The sequence below is a fragment of the Callorhinus ursinus genome, unplaced genomic scaffold (genome assembly GCF_003265705.2).
Source record: "Callorhinus ursinus isolate GAN/ISIS: 27379988/994484 unplaced genomic scaffold, GSC_fseal_2.0 scaffold100, whole genome shotgun sequence".
In the NCBI taxonomy this organism is placed as follows: Eukaryota; Metazoa; Chordata; class Mammalia; order Carnivora; family Otariidae; genus Callorhinus; species Callorhinus ursinus.
In genome coordinates, this window is record NW_027397162.1 from 411204 (window position 1) to 417595 (window position 6392).

Genomic DNA, 6392 nt, shown 5'->3' on the forward strand with positions numbered 1-6392 from the left:
TTTTTTTAAGTCCCTGTTTATTCTTCTATTTCTGTGTCAAGCAGGTGTTGTCATTGTGAAGTTTTCCCATATGGGACCTTGCTGCTGTGCAATCCACTGCCCCCTCCCTGGTCCATCCAAACATCATCTGACACCTCAGCTTCTGCTTTACCTTCCGTTTTTATCCTCCAGTCGATTCTCCACACTGAAGCCAGAGATGCGGCTCCGATTTGGTCATGGAGGGCTCACCCCTGCCCCCTTTCCCTAAAATGTTTCATGACTTCCCTTCACTCTTGGGATAAAAACCAAATCCTTAACATGGCCCATCCATGGGGCCTTACCTGGTGTGGGATGTGCCTAATTTACTTCCTTTTCTTTTGCACAACTCTGGTCTCTCTTTTTCGCTTCCTGTTTCCCTTTCCTTCACTTTCCCACCTGCTATGGCCTCTTCCCTCCCCACACTGCCCAGTTAGTGCATGCTTAGCCCTCCCATCTCATCTCAAATGGCACGTCCTCAGGGAACCTTTACCAGCACACCATCTAGATCATAACTGTGTATACATGTTGTTCTTTGCTCCCCAAAACCACCTTCCTGCTTGATGGGTTGCTAGGAGGATTCGCTCGACTCAGAAAACTGCTGTTATGCTCACTGTCTGTGACAGCACAAGAACACAGGTCAAGGTCACCAAAGGGAAAAGGCACACAGGGTAAAAAGTCTAGGGGAAACTCAGCCCAAGCTTCCAGGTGTTCCCTCCCAATGCAGTCACACAGGGCCTCGCTTAACTCTTTTGGCAAAGATGTGGGACAATATGTTCAAGTATCGCCAATGAGGGAACGTCACCCAAGCTTCGGTGTCCAGGGTTTCTTCCTGAGGCATGCAGTACCTTCGTGACTGACCATGGCCACTCGGTGGGATCGCAGAAGGCAAACATACGGTGTGGCTCAGAGCCTCAGGCATACAAAACCCACCATTCCCTGTGAGTCACGCTGTTAGCATAAATTACCTGGTCAGACTGATGTAGCGGGGCCTGCAGATACAGGCCTAAAGTCACTCTTACCAGGCCAGATGTTCAAGGACTCAGGTTGTCTTCTTGGGGCTGGTCAGAGGCCAGAGCTTTGGGATGCGTAGCAGTTGAGCAGCCAAAGCCTATTCAATGAACACTTTCCTGCACAGTCCACCGTGCTGGCCCTTGGCTTAGGCTCTGTGACAGCAGAACAGCGATATCTGCCTGAGCATCTCTATGTAGTAAAGCATTTCTGTGAAGGTGCACTTCATTATCGTCAGAAATCTGCTTACCATATGAAGGAGGCAGTGTGGGGTATGGGTAGGTTAAAATAACAACAATCCATTACATTCATATCCATATTTCTCTACTAATTTGATAACTTGTCCCTTCTGGTCAACTGTTTGTACTTGGTGATAAACCACCTCCCTATCACTACTTTAAGTCAGCGTCCTCACCCATCTGGAATGCAGTCAGAACTTTCTAACAGACCTTCCCCTTTTCATGCCCCTTCCATAATCTAACTTCCATCTAGCACCCAGAGTAATCTTTTTGAGACATGAATCAAGTGGCATCACCCCTCTACTTAAAACCCTGCTGTAGGGGCGCCTGGGTGGCTCAGTCGGTTAAGCGGCTGCCTTCAGCTCAGGTCATCATCCCAGGGTCCTGGGATAGAGCCCCGCATCGGGCTCCCTGCTCGGCGGGGAGCCTGCTTCTCCCTCTCCCTCTGCCTGCCTCTCTGCCTACTTGTCCTCTCTCTGTATCTCTCTGCCAAATAAATAAATAAAATCTTAAAAAAAAAAAAACAAACCCTGCTGTAGCTACCCATGTCACAGTGTATTAACTGTAATTTCTTAGCTGTATTCTTTTTTCTTCAGATTTATTTATTTGTTTGTTTGTTTGTTTATTTATTTATTTATTCATTTATTTATTTGACAGAGAAATAGCAAGAGCAGGAGCACAAGCAGAGGGAGTGGGGGAGGGAGAAGCAGGCTTCCCACTGAACAGGGAGCCGGATGCGGGGCTCGATCCCAGGACCCCAGGATCAGGCCGCAGGCTGAAGGCAGACGCTTAACGACTGAGCCTCCCAGGTGCCCCTCTTATCTGTATTCTTGATGCTCTGAACTTGGGACCTTGCTCACTGCAGGGAGGCTCTCAGTTCCTGGGATAACCAGTTCTCAGAGATAGGAAACTCCTGATAGAGGACTTGCCTTTCATATGCAAATTAGACAATCCTGAAAACCCTAATGGGAACCACCCCCTTCTTCCGGGCTCTGCATCCTGAGTCTAGAGATCTGTAAGAATAAACTTTCTTCATGATAATCATTTCCCCTCCTCAAAATCTGTGCTCAGATAATGAGTCACCCAGTGACTATCTAAGGGAACAGTGTTTCACACAGAAAACACCTAGGAAAGGAAACAAGTAGGGGAGCACTGGGTGCCTGAAGAAGGGCAAGAAGGCTATAGTGTGGCCAGAGCTGCATCTGTAGGCGTTCAAGTGGGACGAGATGAATCAGAGAGATAAATAGAAACCTTGTGTAGTGCCTTGTAGGCCATCAACAGGAGGTTGGAATGTTTCCTGTATGCTCTAAAATGTACCCAGGGGAAAATAAATAAAATGTACCCAGGAATTGGTTGATCTGGTATGACTCATTAGACTTGTCCCAGCCATGTTACTTAGTACTGCAAAACTGCTTTCATTCTACTCTCCCACTATTTCTCATCTGTTCTAATTTTTCCTATCTCCATAGCACTCCCTCCTTTCAACCTATATTGTTTAGGGTTTTCATTGTTCTTGTTTTTAAAGTATTGGTTGTTAGGATCAAAGATCCTCTAGAACAGGAATGCATTCTTTTTTGGTATATATGTGTCCCCATTGTTTAATGCAGTGCCTGTCAAAAAAACTGGCCTTCATTAAATATTGATCAAATAAATATCTATTTTTTGAAAACATTATGAGTGACAAAAGAGAAGTAGAAGAGTGATATCGGGGTAGAGGACTACTTTAAAACTGAGAGATATGGAGAAACCTCTATGAGGAGGGAATGGTTGACATGAGGAGTCTCATCACCCCGGCCCACCTTGTCTACAATCTAGGTTTGAATGACTCAACACTATATTGTTCACAGAACTTTGCAAAGTGCCTTCCCTCAGCTGCTCCAGGAAATACTTGTAGAGTGAATGTTGAGTGGATTTTACCATAAGGCTACTAAATGCTCCCATTGTTAGGACTGTTGGTTGTTGATCTACTAGTTCCCTGTCTCTGCTCCAAAAACTAGCATGTGACTCCATGGGGAACTACAGTCCCTGGATGACAGTCATTGTTTGGGATTAGGATATGTTTGTGCTCCTGGTTCCATGAGGAACAAGAGAGATTCTACAAGGAATGGAAGGAAGAGCTGACTGGAGCTGACACCTGTTAGAGGGTGATTCCCGCCCAATTGACACGAGCTGAACATGAAGCCGATTACAGAATTCCAGGGTTGTGACCCATTTAACACATTCCTGGCCAGAGAGAATTTGGGAGTTGGTGAGTTTTTCCACCTACAGAGAACTAAAGAGACCATTCATGGGGTTTGAGGACAGAGTTCCAGAATTATATTGCTTTCAACAAAGTTCTGGGGCAAATTGCTCCACTGCCTGAACCAAAAATATTCAAGCTTCTTGGGTTCCTATGGTGTTTGATATTTTTTCTGCCCCAGGCAAGGTACTTCCAAGTTTGTCTTCCCAGGTTCTCTGCTTCCCCCGAGCAAAATTACTGAGCCAGTGCTCTTGACCTGGGAGTGGGGACAATGGCCCACTTCTCTCAGACACCCCCATTTTGGGAGTTGAAGGATCAGTGGGGTGGGTGGAAAGAAGCTTCAAGTCTTTTCAGCTGCCCTCTCCTACTATGGAAATACTTCCTTTCAGCTGGGGTGAAAATGACAGCGTACCAGTATTCTCAGCAGCATGGTGCCCCAGGTGGAGCCTCCAACCCAGAAGTGGTGATTTGGTGGAAGAAGAAACCTCTGGGACCATACTGGCCAGGAATTTAACCTTAGCAACAAGTAGCTGGGAGCAGGATGAGAAATGCAGACCTTCAGCCCCTCCTGGGAAGGTAACTCTCCCACTGGGAGCTGGGAGTGAGGGATCCTTGTGCTCTCATCTGCATCACCGTATAGTGGATTTTCTATCTCACTGAATCGCAAATGTTGAAGGAGAATGAATGTCTCAGTTCAAATACCACAGACTCATTGTTTTTACAGAATTATAGATCATCTTGAATAAATATTCATTTGTTGTGTATCCTTAGGAACGTTTCCACAGACATTAAATCTTGTTTGTTTTTGCTTGTTTTATTTTTTTTATTCTTTTTTAACGATTTTATTTATTTATTTGACAGAGAGAGACACGGTGAGAGAGGGAACACAAGCAGGGGGAGTGGGAGAGGGAGAAGCAGGCCTCCCGCTGAGCAGGGAGCCCGATGCAGGGCTCGATCCCAGGACCCTGGGATCATGACCCGAGCCAAAGGCAGACGCCTAACGACTGAGCCACCTAGGTGCCCTTGCTTACTTGTTTTAAAACTTTCTTCACCAGTTTCACTAGGGAATGAGTCCACATAACTACTCATCTTGTCAAGCTAGAAGTCCCTCCTTGTTCTTTTTAAATTTTTTTTATTTTTAAACAATTTTAGATTTAGTGTAAAGTGGCAGATATAGAGTTCCCATGTAACTTCCACCCAGTTTCACCTCATGTTAATATTTTACAGATATATGTTACATTTGTCAAAGCTAAGAAATTAACATTGGTATAATATTGTTTACCTTACAAACGATTTTGATTTTACTACATTTTTCCCCCCAACTAACGTCCTTGTATTGCAGCATCCCATTCCAGGGCATCAAGTTGCATTTAATCATTTTATGTTTAGTTTTCTCTCATCTCTGACAATTGTTCTGTCATATCTTGTTTTTCTTGATCCAAACACTTTTGATGAGGATTCATCAGGTATTTTATACAATGTTCCTCAATTTGCATTATCTGATCTTTTTTTTTTTTTTTTTATGAGTGAAGTTGGGGGTTTTGGGGAAGGACATCATAGAATAGTTTTGTTGTATTGTACTTGTGGTACCTGGTGTGAACATGACAATTACCAATGACGCTAGCCTTGATCAGGTGGTAAGGGTGATGTCTGCCAGTTTCCTCTGCTGTCAAGTTACACTTTTTCTCTTTCCATACTTAGTGTCTAAGTCCACCCAAACGAAGGGACTCAAGCTCCACCACCTGAAATAAGAGTATCTGTGTATTACTTGGAATTCTTTAGGAAGATTTCTCTTATCTCCCTCTCTGCATTTCCATGAGAGCACTATTCTTGTTTTTAAAAAATTGAATAAATACAAGTACTTACAAGAAATATGCGTGTTGTGATTCCCATTTTATACACATGGGGAGAAAAGAAAGGGGAGGTCTAGTCCTTTGTGATGTGTTTAGTAATCGTGACAGGACAGCAGGGTCAAATGCACACGCTGTTTCCATGTTTTTTATAACTGTACGTATGCTCAATTCATCGGAAGCTGCATTTTATTTTCTCACCTTGGCCTAAGAGAGAAAAAACAAACAAACCCAAAGAAGTAACCGATGATGACTTCTAAGAAGTTTTGTAATACATTCTTGAAGGATTGTTAGCATTCCTAACGTTATTTTGTTGGTTTCTTGTCTGCAGCTACTTAATGCCGGCTTGGTTCAGGGTTCGCCCCTGTCCATTCCTTTCTCCATCTAGTCTCACTCTCGTGTTGCCTTGAGATGGCAGCATCTGCTAACAATGCCCGAAATTTCCGTATCCACGCACGACCCCTCTGCCGGCGCGCAGACACAGCTGGAAGTGCCCACGCTCCAGACTGGAGTCCCGACCTGCCCCCAGCCTCGCTCAGGTGCGGCCTCCCCAGCTCAGAGGCTCGCACAGCGCTCCTCGGGCTCCCGGGGCCGCCTCCAGGCGTCAAGGCCCCGCAGCACGTGGCGCTGGACCAGAGGCGGCCCAGGAGGGGCCGTGCGCTGCGCGTGCGCCGCGTCGCAGCGGGCTTCCTGCGTCCCGGTCTCAGCGGTCACGTCACCGCTCGAGCGTCCATCTTCGCTCCAGGACGATCGCCAGGAGGAGAGGCGCACGGGGGAGCTCACCAGCCGAGCCGAGAAGCCGGTTACGGGACCTGGCACGTGCCCTGACCCCGGTCGGAGGCCCCCGCTCCCTGAGCCTCGCCCCCGCCCCTTGATCCCACTCTGAAGAAGCGGGTCTGAGGCTGCTCCCTGGACCTCGCGCACTCTTCCGGAGAAGACACGCTTGGAAAGTGTCCCACCGCCGATTGTCGGTAAGGGGAAAACCACATTACCCAGAAGGCTGTGCTCCGCGTGTCTGCGCGCGCGCTGGGCCAATGA